Consider the following 17,579-nt stretch of genomic DNA (forward strand, 5'->3'; position numbering starts at 1 on the left):
TCTCATCATCCATATAAGCCCATGGGAACTGAGGGTGTTGCAGCCACTGCTCCAGATGTGCAGGTACCCTTCGACAGTCCAGCCCACCTCACCTTGGATTCGGCTGAGTGAATTCTTTGTTTTAAGATTTGATAGTAGATGCAAGAACCAAAATCTAGCTGTGCATTACAGGCTTGTAAAAGTTTTGTGCACTTAATTTCTTTCTTTCATTGTAGCCACCTGGTAACATAAGATTTAATAAATAAATAATTAATTACATTTTTAAAAGCTAAGAAGTTAAAAGCTAAACATAACTGCTATGATGGAGGCAAAACCAGTAGAAATCATTCAGGTGTTTGAACTGAATCTTTAACATGGCAGAAGAAGCAAATTTTACATTTCTTTAAAAACATAACAAAACAAAACAACCCAGAGAAACAAAAGAAACCCTAAAGTGCTACAAGTAGATTGTCTGGCCTATAACCAGTCATTGTAGTAACAGATTCAGGCTGTGCGAAACTTCCATTAATTGCTCACTTAGCACTGTCCCTTAACCCCACCTATGAAAGGCTATTTTAGGAGAATGAACACAGTTTGTCATAAAAAGAAAGAAGGAGGAAAAAAGAAAGAAGAAAGTCAGTTGTAGTTATTATTTATCATTACAGTTCCTAATCCACTAAGCATCTCTTCTACTAAGCTCATTTTAGGACAATTTTTTTTTTTCTGGAAACACCTCAAAGAAACATAAAGAGAAAAGCTGGAAACGGGAAACAGAACAATTACATGATTTAACCAAAATTACTAGAATAGCCAAAAATAGAAACGAGGACTTCATGGCATCCCATTTTAACTAGTGAGGCAGGCAATCGTATTAATCAGAGTCGCTGTGGATGTCCATTGTAAAGAAAGTACATTTATACGTAAGAGCACTTTCTTGTTTGTTTCAGCGTTCCCGTCTGAGGAAAGTTCTGTTGAGGATTATCTGCCCACTATTCATTATATTTTTAGCTGCCTATCATTTACTTCTGAAAGAAACCAGAACTAAAGTCTGGCTCCTGTACAGTGCATTGTCAGCATCCAAGGTGGCAACGGGGCTTCCTGGTTTAGGAGGAGAACACAAAGTCACTTTCGGACATGTAAATGAAATAATTTAGAGCAATAATGAAGAGAAATGTCCGTGCAATTACTTGCAGTGGCCACAATAAGCCTCAGAGGCAGGGAGGATTTGTAGGTGTCAGACCCACAATAATGGGTTACTACTTAACCTTAGTTTGAGTACTAACACTTCAGCTGCTTCTACAGATGTTATTGGTATAAGCATTCTCTCTTATCTTGCTTTTTTCCTGTGGCATGAGCTGCCTTTCATTTAGCTCCTGACCATCTTGCCGTCACTGACAATGAAGTATCAGAATCTCCCTTCATTTCTGTTGTGAAAGACTTTCTTACCTGTAAGTAAACATTGCCTCCAAGTCAGAAACAGCTCATTAGATGCATATTTAAAAAGTAATTTCATGATCTTTGTCTAACAAATAAACCTTCTAGTAGCTACCCAGTGTACAGATCATCTCAAACTCCCACAGTGACATTTTTGAAGGAACACAGAGTTTGGATGACTGTTGGTGACAGAGGTATCACATGCAGCAGGTTGAACAATCAGACACTCGGGGCCATCTCACCAACATTTCTTTTTACAGTGTTTCTACTGCTCTTCAATATTGAATACATAAAAATGGATGGAGTGATCGAATCACTAGAGTCATTCAGTAAGTAGTAAATAACTATCAGGACTAGGAACTTGGAGGTTTTGGTGAAATATTTTTATTTCATTTGGGACCTGAATTTGAAGGCATGATAACAGAGTTACAAAAGAGGTAACCAAAAGAATAATTTAAGAAACAAGTGTACAGAAGGCACTTACTACTTAGCTTAACATTTAAAGTATTCAATTATATGCACTGATATTGCCAACCTGAAAAGTTAAGAGAACTCTGAAAAAAAATCTTGAAAATTCAGTGTCTGAAATGAATTGTACTTCCATCCTTAAATACCTTCTTGTTTGTGCAACTGTATATTATTTTATTCTTTTTAATTAGTGTTGTGGGGTTTTTGTTTGCCACATCAATACACGAGACACATACTCTGGTCTCAAACCATAAAAGCTGTTCATTGAATGATTGAAATTGGAAATCTAAATACCATTCAGCATTTCATGTTTAATCTTTTTTAAAAATAGCATAAGAAAAAGAGATCTTCATGTACCCACGTAACACAGGAATCTGGAACATTTAATGCCCCTACTACTTTCTTTCTCACAGGAGTCTCAGAGTGAGTTTCTCAGTCCCTTTTGGATCTGCTAAGTACTGCTATAATGTAAACAATAGTAAACAGATTTATTTTTCTTCTCCTGTCAAGTCAATCTAATTTGGAGTCTTCCATCACACTTATCACTGGGACACCTGACAAGTTGTCCCATTGCTCTTGAAATTCTTGACAAAGAATGCTAATTTAACCCAGTAGAAAAATATCCTGACTCCTATTAACGTCAATGAAAGGTGGGGCTGCTTACACCAAAACTGAATTAGGTCTAATGTGCCCAGAAGTCATACACTTTATTTCAAAATTGGGATTTTTCACACTTGATAAAAGGCAGAAACTACTAGAAATACATTTCCCTTCTATTTAACAGCTTGAAGATCTTTGTAAGCATGGAAAAAGGGTGGACATGGATTTTCTTGAGTAGAAGAAATTCAGATTTGTATTTTAATGGCCTTGAAGTTCCATTTTAATTACGGAAAAATAATTTGAGGGAGATTGGTAATAGGCAAAACTTTGAGACCTTTTGTTCTTTAGTGCAGTGAAGGAAACCTCATTAGACAGGATTTTCTTAGTTAGCAGGGCTTCGGGGTTAATGAGCTGTGAGTGATAATATATAGTAGTAATCCCTCATGGCTGTAACAAGTTGTATTTTATAAACTCCTTAATCTCAGTAGTGAAAGAGAGGTGGGGTATGGGAAAAAAGAAGAAACTAATTTGCAAGGCTCAGGGAAATTCCAGAGATTTTGCTCCCTGTCTGGAAAATATTTGGGAAAAAAATATATATATCACATAGGCAAAGGAAAGGAACATTATCTTTATAGTTACCTAAATTGTAACATTCCGTGATTCCCCAGAATGACAGGTCTGAGCATTTCCTAAACTCCCTTTCTTGGCAGAGAAGAGTTATTTACATGTGGAAAAGAGAAATCGAAGAGAATATATTTAGTGAAGAGTCAATGGAAATTAGTCATCTTAAAGGTAATTTTGAGAATCAAAGTCAGAGACATTAAAAGCAGAATCTGCCTTTATTAAAAAAAAAAAAAAAAAAGAAAAAAAAAAGGAAAAAAAAAAGAAAAATAAAAGAGCATAGGTGTTCTGTTGTTGCTGAAAAGTCATCTCCTAGGAGCCTCGTACTTGGAGATGGAGCCCTACACCCTGTGAGCACATATTAACATAAAAACATTCAGTTGGGGCTTGGAAGGATGGTTATACTCTTGAACTACTTGAAAGCAGCATACAAGAGGTACCTTAAACCAGCAAGAAACTGAAATGCGCTTTCCATATCTTCCTTGAAGGTCGTTACTTCTGTTGATGATGTCAATGAATTTTCCTGTACTGGGTTAGCTCTCTTTTCTTAGAACACTCTTCTATCTGAAAGTATTACAGATATTTTCCAGAAGAAGTCTGAAAATACTTCCAGAAGAAGTCAAAAACCAGATCTCTTGTTACCAGTTATTGTATTTTGTGAATCAATCTATCAGCTTTCTTCAGTCAACAGACCAGGACCCCAGTTAAATTAAGGAAATTACAATCACACTCAAGATCTGGTCACCAACAGAAAGCTTGGGAACAGTATAGTAAACATTTCTGGGGCTTGAGACATCAGAATATACTTCATTCTGCCTGTAGAAGCTTTCTGTTGTTCAAGAAATAATTTTAGATCAATTGGAACGTAAAATCATTTAATGAAAAATATAAAAAACAATTTACCTTTTTCCCCAGAGATTATTTACTTTTTAAACTAAGGTAATATTATGTACAAATGTTTATATTTTTATTTAGCTGCTTATTAGTAAGACCCCTCTGGAAGACTTTATAATTATCAACAACGATACCTGAGACCCTTCAGAAATCTTTTCAACCTAGGATAATATGTAACACATGAGTTATCTCAGGTGCTGCTGTTTAACATTTGCAGAGATAATTGTGTGATCATTTTAGCCTTCCAGTGAAACATTGCAAACATTAATCTTTGCAATGCCCATGTGAATTTGATAATAAGTATTAATCTTCAACTGGTGTAAGTCACTGTTATGCCATTGACTAGGACTGGTTGAATTTTTTTCCCTTCGAAACTGCTTTACAACAGAAAATAAGCGGTTTTGGTATTTACATGTTAAAGGAATCTGCTTTCTGGGGAAAAAATTGTTTTGAAGACAACTTAATTCAAGGAATATATCAAATTATGTTTTGTTATGTTATGTTAAATAATGTAATGCTAATATACAATTAAAAATCTGTATTTTACTTCTGATAATTCACTATGACTTCTAGAGGAATTGCTTATCAGATGTTGTATCTTTCCTCAAGGGACAAGTTCTTCAGTGGTACTTCATCTTTCAGGTTCAAAGATGAAAAAGTAATAGATATTTCAGCCCTGAGTCAAGGTATTTTTATTCTTAAAAAAAAAAAAAAAAAAAAAGAAGAAAAACTTTACAGAATGTTTCTAATTAAGGACCTGGCCAAAGTTATCTAAAGGTCTCTTGCAATTGTCTGCCTGGTTGGCCACTCATTTGCAACAGGTCTCTTGCTTTTCTTTCAGCACTGTTTGAGGATTTTACCAAGGCTATAGAGATGACACTTTTCTTGGAAGTGGTTTAACTCTTTTATTGGTATGGGAACAAGGAATCAGGTGAGTTTTGTCTTATCCTGATATTTAATTTGAAAGTGTTTCACTCTGTTTAGGAGATGGAAAGGAGATAACTTTTGCTTAGTCTAGTTTTGAAGAAAACAGACCATTTCCCCTAAAGTAAAGTGCAAATAACAAAGCAGTAACAGTGAATAGAATGTTTGGTATATATAGACATAAAATTAATTTTCTTGTAATTTAAAATAACAGCCTAGAAGGTGAAAAGTTTTTATGATTTGAAATGGTATAAGATTTTAAGGCTTTAATTTGTATATTGCAAATCATTTTACAAGAGGATGCAGTAGCATTGCCATGTTAACCACAAATTAAGCAACTTCTTTAAATTCTCCTTGTCTAATAGATGAGGACAAAGCTCTTGTTGGTTCTGGTAAGACAACAAGCCTCTGGATTAAGGCCGTGGCAAGAAAGATTACTCTTACAGTGCCCTATTCAAGTAAACAATGTAAGCAAGAGGTTCTGTATAGATTGGAGCATATGCTTTAAGTTTAAGACATGCTGAAATGTTGTCCTGAACATGGACATTTCCCTAAAGTAAGGCTGTGGGCTAGCTGCCCAGAGGACGATGCAATACAAAGAGTGATAGGGAAGTCATGTAAAGGAAGAGTATAAGGAAGAATATGTTGGGGAATGCAAAACAGACAGGGCCAGAGAGGTACCATTGTTTGGAACAAAAGATTGAAACACCTTGGAACAAAACTCTTGAAATAAATTTGGAAATAAAGTGTAATATTACCACAGAGTCATATTGTCAGTAACAAGAGCGTTGGAGGGAAAAAGAAAAAAAAAAAAAGGAAAGAGAGAAAATAACTGACTGGTAATATTTTAAAGGGTAACCAATGCTCACTAGCAGCTGCAGTAAGACATTAAGTAATAGAGCACAGTAATGTTAACAGCTCTCTTGGTAAGAGTGGTAAATGAAATAAACCTCAGCATTCGGTGTATCATTAATCTATAGTGAATAATGGCACTGGTAGTGTAAGGAGATTAAAAAGGGCATTGTAAACATTTGTGGCTGTATAATATACAAATTAAAAATGTGTGAACGCTTGCAGCTGCATAATCTACAAATTAAAAAGTGTAATAGCACAGCATTAATTACTGGCTGATCAATTCGCCCATAATTGCTGGCATGTAGATGAACAATTACAGGTCCGAAATGTTATTTGAGAAAGAGACATTGACCTTGGAACCGTAAGAAATGATAATATGTTATAAGGTAATACAGGCTTGTGTCAAAATCCTCTATCAGTATTTGCTGTTGCAGGCTAGTTTGCTTGGCAACCCTAATCATACTTTTCCCCTATATGTTATTGTGCCTGAAGTAGATTATTTTATGTTTGAATTACAGAAATAACCGACTGCAGAGTATTTCCTATAATCACTATATATAGATGCCTTTATGCACTTGACAAATTTGATGTCCTTCGACAGTGGGGTTACAACATTGGTGGATAAGTGAAGAGCAGCTGCTGTCATCTACCTGGACTTGTGCAAAGCATTTGACGCTGTCCCGCACAACATACTTTAAATTTGAGCTACATGGTTTTAACAGATGGACCACTTGGTGGACAAAGAATTGGTTGAATAGCCGCACTCAAAGAGTTGCGGTCAACAGCTTGATGTCCAAGTGGAGTGCAAGTGGCGTTTCTCAGGAGTTGATGTAGGAACCAGGGCCGTTTATCATCTTTGTCAGCAGCATGGACAGTGGGATTGAGTCCGTCTCAGCAAGTTTGGCAATGACACCAAACTGTGCAGTGCAATGGACATGCTGGAGGGAAGGGAGGCCATCCAGAGGAACCTTGACAGGCTGGAGAGATGGGCCCATGCAAATCTCGTGGAGTTCAACAAGGCCAAGTGCAAGGTCCTGCACCTGGGTCAGGGCAATCCCAAGCACAGATACAGGCTGGGGGATGAGTGGATTGAGAGCAGTGCTGGGGAGAAGGACTTGGGGGTGCTGGTGGATGAAAAACTGAACATGAGCCAGCAATGTACGCTCACAGCCCAGACCAGCCATATCCTGGGCTGCATGAAAAGCAGTGTGGCCAGAAGGTTGAGGGAGGTGATTCTCCCCCTCTACTCTGCTCTCGTGAGACCCGACCTGCAGTGCTCCGTCCAGCTCTGGGGCCCCCAGCGTAAGGAAGACATGGACCTGCTTGAGGAGGGCCATGAAGATGCTCAGGGGGCTGGAGCACCTCCCCTGTGTGTACAGGCTGAGAGAGTTGGGTTTGTTCAGCCTGGAGAAGAGAAGGCTCCAGGGAGACCTTAGAGCAGCCTACTAGTACTTAAAGGGAGCCTGCAGGAAAGGTGGGGAGGGACCTTTTATCAGGGAGTGCAATGATAGGACAAGGGGTAACGGTTTCAAACAGGAAGAGGGGAGATTTAGATTAGATATTAGGAAAAGGTTCTTTACTGTGAGAGTGGTGAGACACTGGAATAGGTTGCCCAGTGAGGTTGTGAATGCTGCCTTCTTGGAAGTGTTCAAGGCCAGGATGGATAGGATTTGGAGAAACGTGGTGTAGTGGAAGATGTCCCTGCCCATGGCAGAGATGTTGGAATTAGATGGTCTCTTCCAACCTAAACCATTCTATGAAATTGGTACATGTGTAAGTAGGACCACAGATTATTGCAGGAGGGTTGTTTATATCGTAGCCATGTGGCAAGGCTGCTGAGCATTTCCCCGTTACCTCAGCCCACTTCTATTTGATAATGTGTTTGCCAAATGTCATTGGTCTAGTTTGTTGGGTTCAGATTTCTTTGCTGTTATATTTCTTTGAAAATGTCAGCCAGATCCCTTCAAATATTTCTGAGAGTGAACCTATAAAAACTTCAAGAGGGCAGAAACCTTGGGACTAAAGGCAGGAGAGAGTTTTGTGTAACAGAATTGTGGGTGGGAGACTGGAGGTATATCTAACCTAAGACCAAGGATCAAAGATGGGAAGCAATGAAAGACTTGTCTTGAAAAGGAAGAGAAGGAGATAATTAAATCTTTTAATCTGTAGGCACAAGTTACATCATCCTTAATTACATACTGCTTTTCTACTAGAGGCAAAAACTGCAGCAGTTTGTAGACGGATATGATTGCATAATTAAGAGCAGACAAATCTGATATTTCCTTGCTTGTGTTGCAACAGTAATAACTTTTCTAACATAATGCATAAATTTTATATACAACATTTAGGCCTTGATTCTGCACATTGTGTCCACTTGCTAATTACTTAAAGAAATCCACTCATTTTTGTGTAACATCTGTACACTTAAAATCGGTCCTACATATGTGCAGGAGGTTGTGCTGGTCCTCATCTCAGTCCAGAGACATCCATAGTTCTATTCACTTGCCCACAATATAAACTTACTTTAACACCCTGTATATGGTCTTGTTTGGTTATATGATTCACTTCCTATCTACATACTTTCAGTATTGTTTTTTTCTGTTATGTCATCATGTAATATTTCAGTCTGTGAAACAAAAGAACACCAATTAGTTATTGGCAATAACAGAGGACATTTGGAAAGCAATTTCTCTCAAAAGAAAGTTTAGTACCAGGTTCAGTAAAATCCCCTGACTAAGAAAAAGTCCTCTAGCAACTGAAATCATATGACCCCAATGCTCTGCTCTCTGGACTGGCTCTCCAAAGAATACAAAATCAAATTCAAGGTCTTAGTCCTGATAGTCACAGCTCTCCATGGGATCTGCACAGGTTATCTGAGAAATTACTTCCTCCTGTTCAGCGCTGACTGTCCATAAAAGAAAACAGTAACTCCGACCCTAGGAGTGAGAACTGAAAGTGCTGAGGGTATCTGTGCACAGAGTCCCAAAACACATCAACGAGGCCAAGAAACGCAACTTCTCCAGAAAAAGTGTGAAGGAAGAAAAACAAAAAAACCCTCAGACTCACTTACTTGATTGAGTTTTGTTCTTTCGCAGGGATAATTTTTAAAGTAACTGAGACACTGGAGCAAGGCAGTAACTTCTAGAGTTTCACATTTTGTATACACTTTTCACCAATATTTTGCATGCCCTTAAATAAAACTATTTCCTGTTAACAGATCACCCCTACAACACCTGTTTCACAAAAAATTTAAAACCTGAAATTCACAGGAGATGGGCATTCAATGGAAAAGCTATCTCATCTTCATCAGAGGGCAAGAATTTTTTAGGTTTTCTCTGCTGCAAGCCATGATGTGTTGATGGCTGGCTCATCTCATTTGTTTGCACATATTCTCTGTGTGCTGCTGCTGATCTGGACAGTGATGCCATGACCCCTAGGGAAGCACTTGTAGAAATTCTGCTCCTGGGCCATCAGGGATGGTGTGTTATCCAAGCTCAAGCTTTCTGGGATCTGGTGGTCAGGGCAATCTCCTCTTTGTGGTGACTTTGGAAGCGTTAGCAATGGACAAGCATACTCGGGCCATGTGCTGTGGGCATCATCCATAGCAAGGTGCTCGAGCACATGTGGACTCAGAGTGAACTCCAGCTGGGACATTTATATCTGCCGACTTTATCCCTATACCGTTACAATTGTAATATATGTACTTTCTATCCCTTTTCTTAGGTGTTATGCACACTCTCAACACTTTTCAGCAGCCCTTATGCTGATGGATTTGTCTGGGGTGGATAACAAGTTACCAGCACCCGAACCCTTCCTTCCCAAAGAAGAATATGAGGCTGATGGTTTAATCTTCCTCAATCTTGGATCTCGTTAGGGTCAATTTTATGTATTTCCTATATATTTTTACATCTTGCGTTGTCCTGCAATTCAATCTTACATCCAAAGTTGTTCTATATTTTGCATTCTATGTATATGAGATAATATTTATTTTCTTTGTTCTTTTTGAGAGCTGACTTAGTAGTGTGTCCTAGGTGGGAAAATTACGTTTTATAAGAAAAAAAAAAAAAAAGGCAAAAAAAAGTCATACATTTTATTGATAACTTTTTTTATTTTTTAAATTTCAGCCTTTTTCTGATAAAACAATGAAGAATTTTTTTTTTTTCCTAACAAAAAATAATTTTTGGAAAGGAATGTAGATTTAGTTACTGAACAATAACTAAAAAAATGCCTAAAAAGTTTTGATAAAAATAGGTATTATACAAAATTTTTTTTTAGTGAGATTTTGTTTTTGTTGTTTCTGTTAGAAGTCAGATTTTTTTTTATACATATAGTTTCATTGTCTTGTTCTTTATTGTTTTTACAGAAATAATTTTATGATGGCAGTTTTACTAACCCAGCCTAGACCAAACCTGAATTTGCAGGTTGAAACACAGACTAATAAGTAACCTTTACGAATATCACAAATCCTAAAAGTCCAAGGAGACAAAACATGAAACAAAAAATAAGCTCTTCAATCACTGATGTTATCTAGGTACCCCTCATCCTCAAGACAGTCTGAACTTCAGCCGCTAAGCACTTGCCCATCAGTTTTAGTTTGTGAGAGAGGAAACACTGTTTCCGGGAATTGTTGGTTCACATTGTGTCTGATGGGGAAGAAGAAATTTGAAGAGAAGAGAGTCCATTGGTCAAAATCATTAAGAAAGTCCTTATGGAGCAGGGCAGCTAGAAGATATTGCTTGTTATCTGGTAACCAGCTGATTTTACATCTCCCTTTACATGTAAGTAGACTAAACCTCTGTTTAAAAAGAGGAAAGAATGATGGAAAAAGAGGCCATTTGGCTTCTCAACATAAGGCAAGACTTTTCTTTCCCAGCCCTTGTACATCCTGCTATGAGAATGAAGAGAAAACAAAACAACCAAGACCCGATGCAGCCTGGACTTATCCTATGCGATCATTGTGACAGGCGGTTTATACAGTTGTAAGGAATGTTTCCTTCTGAAATTTAACAATTGTTTCCATGACACTGATGTCTATTGAACTGTGTTTATATTTATTACATTGTGGAATGGTTATCCTGTTTCATAGATTGGTAGCTCTTAGATGGATTGAAATTTTATATAAATTCTCTTCTTTCACAGGCTGGGGATGAAGGGAAGGAGAAAGAGGGAATAAGCAGTGTTATTGAGGTGGTTTATAACCTTCAGGGAAACGTATAAAAAATGATTTAGACTCCAATATTGGTCACAAAATATATGTGCAGACTTTAAAATAAAAACACAAATAAACAGAGTTTACAAAATAGAAATCATCAGTTCTTTCTTTACTGATCTTTCTTTCCAGTTAATCCTTTGAAATAAGTGATAACAGACGTGGTCCTAAAGCCCTGAGAAAACTGTTCTCTTGATTACTTAGGCTCAGCAGGGCTGTGACATTGTCCTTTACCTGTGACATCTTGGAGGGGGAGGTGTTGGGGGAAGTTGTGAAGTCAGGAGGACTTCAGAGCTGCAGAGAGAGGGTAGCATTACACCATGCTTCATTGACTGCTCCAGAGGGGTACAACAGCAGGATGTGTCCAATGAAGAAGTCACCAGAAGGGATATCGCAATTACACCTCTGTGAGTGGTGGACTGGATGGCCAGGACAAGTGTTTACTTCCTCAAAAGCTGAAGTGATTATTTCTACAGGAGAGTTTTTGAAAGTAAAATGACCGTTTGGCCATGATGCCTACCTCTGTGAACTTACTAGTGTGAACTGCAGGAGAGGATGTTTGGCGTAGAAATGGCACTGAGGCCTAGCAGGTCAGTCTTTGGCTGTTTAGCAGCTACAGATATGTAAATGTAGACCAGGCATCCAAGCTTTCAATAGCGTGCTGCTGTAAGACATCACTTCACAAAGGATACCAACCTTGCATCTTATTCCTAACGTAATACACCACATATCACATTGTTTCTTTATTTTCTTTGCATCTGAATTGAACCTTGGGGGTGATATCAATCTTTAAGTTATTGGCATCCAGAGGCAGAGCTGAATTTTCAAAATATTTGTAACACCTGACTCCCATTGCTAAAACAAAATTTTTTAAAAATATGGCCCTCAGACTGTATAAGCTCATATCAACAATTTTTTCCCCCCTCTCCCCTGTGAAGCGTGGCTTAGAAGTCACAGCAGGCACATTAGAAAAAAGAAATACAGTAAAATGAATAAAATATACTCTCATTCACAATTTCCTAGAGGCTCCTTGGTTGTTAATTGAAACTTTTGTCTACTTTATTGAACAATAAAAGTGACAGAAACTACTCTCAGGTGTCCTTCAGTATTAAAAAGAGGATAAAGGGTTCCTAGCAAAGGTGACAGAAATTAATGTGGTGAGCCCAGCTATCAAACATTTTGATATGTGAATTGCCTGATATTTCTATAATGCCTTCTTATGATTGGAAATGTTATCGCTTCTATTGAATCAATAGAAAATGTTAAAGCTCCGTGGAACCCCAATTACAAAATAAAGCTAGAAGGTTAACATCTGGGACCAGCAGAGATAGAAACAATTTCTATTGTCATACCTTTCTGACAAGTAAATGTCAGAAACATAACACCTTCCGCCAGGCTCAGTACAGAGCACATGTAAAAGAGTGATTGCAAGGCAGTCTCAAGTCAAATCACCTGTCATCTCAGCTTTGACATGGAATTACTTTTGTTTTATGCATCTATTAACCTTGAACTATCAGCATTTGTTTTAATGTTCTGGTCTGAAGTGACCTAAATGTACTTCTTTAATGCACTTACTGCTGCAGCTAAAAAGGGGAAAGAACAGGGGGAAAAAAGTCCCACAAACCTGTTAAGAGGGGGTGAATGAAGTTGGTTATAGTTTCTGTGACATACCTGTGAGTGCAGCAGCCCATTTCCCAGCTCTCATCTGGGGGTGGAAATCTCAGGGACTCATCTGGGAGAAAAGGTGGAACAACCGAGGGGTGTCAGTAACATCTCAAACAGCACTTCTGGCCTACAGTGTGATGCTGTGCATCTCACTTCTTTTTCTCATGCTAAGGCTTCAGGGGAGGAAGAATGATACTAGAGATTGTGAAATCCTCCAGCTGTTGCAAAACAACAGGAGTTCTCAGTGCTCCCAGGTGTGATGATGGCTGCAACATCACGTCGTTATGAAAAACATTATGTCTGAAAACCTGCATGTCTGATGTCAGGTAAGAATATAGAGATGGTAGTGGTGTTCTCCAACCAGTACAGACCGCAGGAGTAAAATCTTAGCTAGATATTAGGATATGAAGCTTTTAAAGTTATGCTAGAAGAGCTTTTTGGAGAGATTGTCCCCAGTTTCCACTGGGATAGAACAAATTTAAAAGAATTGAAATTACCAATGCCAAACATTCCTGAGCAAAGAAGAGAATGCCTTTTCATCTGTAAGTTTTACACTGTGTTTTCCAGCTTATTTTCCCTGCAGTGCAGAAGAAGGAGGGTGTGTTGAACCACCAGCTGAAGAAATGATGACCAGGTTTCTCAGGTGGTTTGAACTATTTATTTCTTAAGGAAATACACCATTTTGATCCAAGCTTCGGAATGTAACTGCCTACAAAAATCCCTGAAGTTGGAAGATGCAGCCTTTTGATCCTGAACATTAGCTGTACATATTGCACGTTCTAGGCGTGTTTAGGTTATTCTCAGAGACCCTACCACCACAGCGTTTGGGAACCTTATAGACTTTAATATGGTAACCCTTAAACCTTTCTGAAGGGCAATTATTCTTAGAGGTCTGGTTCTTCAGTGACATTAATAGAAGTAAGATATTACCACTAGACAGTGAGGATTTGGTAACTAGATATAACTTGGAAATCTGACCTAGACAGAAAGGGCCAAATCTTTGTACATGTTAAATATAAGGAGAAGACTGTAAGGGAGCTTTCTAACGTGTCAGACTAGTGTCTAATGTTGATTTTAAATAGCCAACCCTCTGGTGTCCAATCAGAAAACTGGATTAAATTTAATTAAAATATGTTATTTTTATTTGTATTTAAGTTACTACTTTCATCCCCATCTAGGAAGATTTTTACTGCTATCAAACACCACAGCATAAGACAATTTTCCATGACAAATCATTACAAATCATTTTGGGGAATCTGCAGTGTCTCTCGTATGTGTGACTTTCTGGGGTTAAAACTGTGCTTGGCATAACCTCTTCCCTTTCTTGTCTTTATCTCCTCTAAAGGAAAAAAAAAAGTGGTTTGGACACCAATCTCCTAATTAGTAGGGGATGAATGTGGGTCTGAGACATAATTTAGATTCACAATTATCTAATAACATATTAGGTGAAGAATGTTGCTAGCTTATTTTCAGTATTTCAGGTTTATCATAATGATTTCCATAAATTTGTACAAATATTTAAGGATTCATAGACAACATTTGGTCAACAAAAAGCATGGAAATAATGTAAACCTGCTACAGCTTGACACCCTCATATTTTTGTAATTAGTTAGCTCTTAAGACTTCAGAACTCAGTCCTGCTCCAGTGGACAATTTTTATGTTGATTGATTTGTCTTCTGAAAAGATAATCAGGGAGCATTCCTGTATTTAATGTACACGTCTTCTGGAGAACCCCATCACTGTGGCATGCATGGAGTGGAAAACTCGCTTATTCTGGGATAATACATCCTCTAATACCCACCATACCTATAAATCCAGCATATTGATGCATCTCTCTCCACTCCCATTGAGCTATTCTGGCATATACACAGTGAAAAAGAATGAAGAATCAGACCATTAATATAGTCGCAGTTGTAATCGCATTTTTTATTCATCTAGTGCTCCAAAATGTGAAGTTAACAGCTTGTTATGTGGGTGTACATTAATAAGCACAATGGGGGTTCATAATAGAGCTTCGAGGTCCTAATGCAGTAAGAATTAATGAATTAACAATTACCATTAATTAAAAATACAACAGAATATTACACAGCAATGACTAACAAAATAAAAGTCTCAGCAATCTCTCTGTCACACCTTACTTGTAGTTATTTCCAGGGCTTTTGTATAGTCTAAGGGAATAAAGTTTGTTTTAGGAAGAAGGAAGAGATGAGGTGTGGAAAAGCATTCCCTTCAGAAGAGAAAAAATTATTGAAATGGGACAGAAGTAGAAGCAAATATAGGAAGACAAAGTCACTGTGAAAACTCCAACAGGGAAAAAGCCCAGATGGCCTATGGATATGATAAAATTAAGTCTTAAATTGATGGTGATACTAAACTTGGGACTTGATTATCCTGACAGATGTGCATGCGACTCCCATTGACTTCAATAGGAGGTGTGCATGTGTAGCTGATGGGGAAAGCAGACCTTAGAACCACTGAACTGTGCTCAGAGAAGGAGAATGAACATGAGAAATTAAAATCTCTAGGTAAAAACGATGACTTCAACTTTATGCGGCATCCCATGGCTGAAAAATGTCAGTAAGTAAAATGTTTTCACTAAGAAAAAGAAACCTTTTTTAAAGTTAAAGCAGAGGAAGTCTTACCTGATGAAAAGCTATAGAAACCCCATGGAGAATCAGTTCCCTTCTCCACCTTTCCCCTCTCCTCCTCCCACAAAGTGTTGCCAATGCCCAGGTAAGTTTGATTCAGTTACACTGGTGTAAGCATAGAGTAACTCTATAAACAATAGGGGTTTCACACCAGTTTGCACCAGCTTTATTGAGATGCAGATCCAGCTTGAAGGGTGCAAAGAAATATGAGATAATAACCTAAAATGACTAAAAAGGGTCTTGTCTGAAAACATGAACAATAATTCTGTGATTGAAAGGATGTGAACATTATAGCAACTTTAAGGGCTATTAAGCCAGTTCCTATGTGAATCTGTAGTGTGAATTGTATAAGCATTTGGAATGTGTTGATGATAAAGGGATTCATAAAAGTTGTTATGCTGATTTTATGTTGATGGATGTTAGAATATAAGGTGAATTATTAACCACAGGAAAGTGAGACTAATGTTTAAGTGCTGTGATATATGTGTAATTGAAAGCAATTTCTTCTATAGAACAAGGAGATTGTGGGTATAAGTGAAACAAACTTTGAATAAAATACAGGTGAAGTGGAATCTGTTGGGTGTTCAGAGCCAGGAGACAAAGGGAAAATAAACTTGCCTGAAAAACAAATATTACTACTAGAAATAAATAATTTGCATTTATATAGAAACTTCTATTCAGAAAAAGCCCAAAGCAAGTTACCCACTTGGTAAAGCATTTATAAATAATGCTGTATACATAGAAATGCATATACAATACACTATTCTAGGCATCATATGCCTTTCTTGCATAAATGTTTGCAGTCATATAGCACTCAAATAAGAACAATACAAAGATTATTTACATCTTAAGAGGGGAAAACTGAAGAAGTCAGGGGTTAATCAACTTTGACTTGATTCTGATGAAGTCAAGAGCGCGACTTAGCTAAAAAGAGTCCAGCAAGTAGAGTCTGATACGGGCTGCTTCTTTGAAACCAGTGGGAATACTGGTATTCACTCTTGTGCCTAAAGGACCTAGAATTTGGCACTAAACAAGATGCCTGAGGTAGCACAGTGTGTCACAGTAATCACCAGAAGAAGACCAAGGGTTTTACTTTTCAGTCTTCTGCGTGTCTACAGAAGATCATGCACGTGATTTTCTGTACCCTCACAGTAATGATTCTGACTGGTAATGCACGGGACTCATACCTTAAGGAAAGCCAGGTTACTGGCATGCAGTCCATTGAGGATATACTAATGGGAATGCCACAGATATTGGGGCTGCATCTTGTACATGTTATTGGTTGACGGAAAACCAACTGAGGCTGTTGTAGCTATGGACAGAAGGAGTATTTCAGTCAGCTGATGAGCAGCAATAGATTTTTAGTCCTTCTGAATAAATGATGGTGTTGCAGCAATATTTTAATCAGTAAGAATTTGAAATGACTGGCATAATCATGTCTCATGAGCACTGTAACCATCATGAATTAATGTGGGTAAATACTTTGCATAGCATCATGTGTTCTGTACACAAATGCATAAGGCTAGTTTAAATTGCAAATCTCTCATGAAATCTAAACAGAGCCTAAACAAGAAGTGAATGGTGTTACAGTGATTTAGCTAAGGCTCTGACCTGAAACCTGCACATACAATGTTAATATTAATGTAATTTTACTGAAGATGAAATATCCTTGAATTATTATACTCATTGTATGTCACCATTTAGCGTGGGTAATTTTACTAAAATTTAAGGTTCAAATGATGTGCTTACACTTAATCCTAGCATAGAAAACTGGTTTCTGCTAGAACACGTATTAAGAAAATGCAGGGAAAAATAGTCCAAATAAACCATTAATTTGATGTAATAGAGTAGAGGAAAAAACCTTGAAAGGTAAGTCGTTAAAAAAAATAAATCTTATTTAAGTGATTCAGTAATAAAGTGAGTGACCTCTTCATTCTACTTAGAAAAGACTCTTAATGTTGGTGCATGGTTTTAACAGTTATTTGAAATAAAATTATCCAAGAAGCATGAAAACATTTATAATAGACTAAAGTGGTGGTTTAGCGGAAGGACCAGTCAGATAGTAAGCATTTCACCTCTGTTGTTCTAGGTCCTGTTCACAATCAGTCAGTACAGGCTGCAAATCTGTCTGCTGGAATTCTTCTAGAAGCTAAGCTTTCATTTTTAATGTTTGTCCAAAACAAGAATTTTGTATTTTTTTCAGCTCTTGTGAATAAAAGATTAACATTTATTTTTTAACTTTTTTTTCTAATTTCTTTCGCTTCTCTTTCTCCAGATGAAA

This window comes from Leptosomus discolor, chromosome Z (assembly GCF_034619465.1).
Source record: "Leptosomus discolor isolate bLepDis1 chromosome Z, bLepDis1.hap2, whole genome shotgun sequence".
In the NCBI taxonomy this organism is placed as follows: Eukaryota; Metazoa; Chordata; class Aves; order Leptosomiformes; family Leptosomidae; genus Leptosomus; species Leptosomus discolor.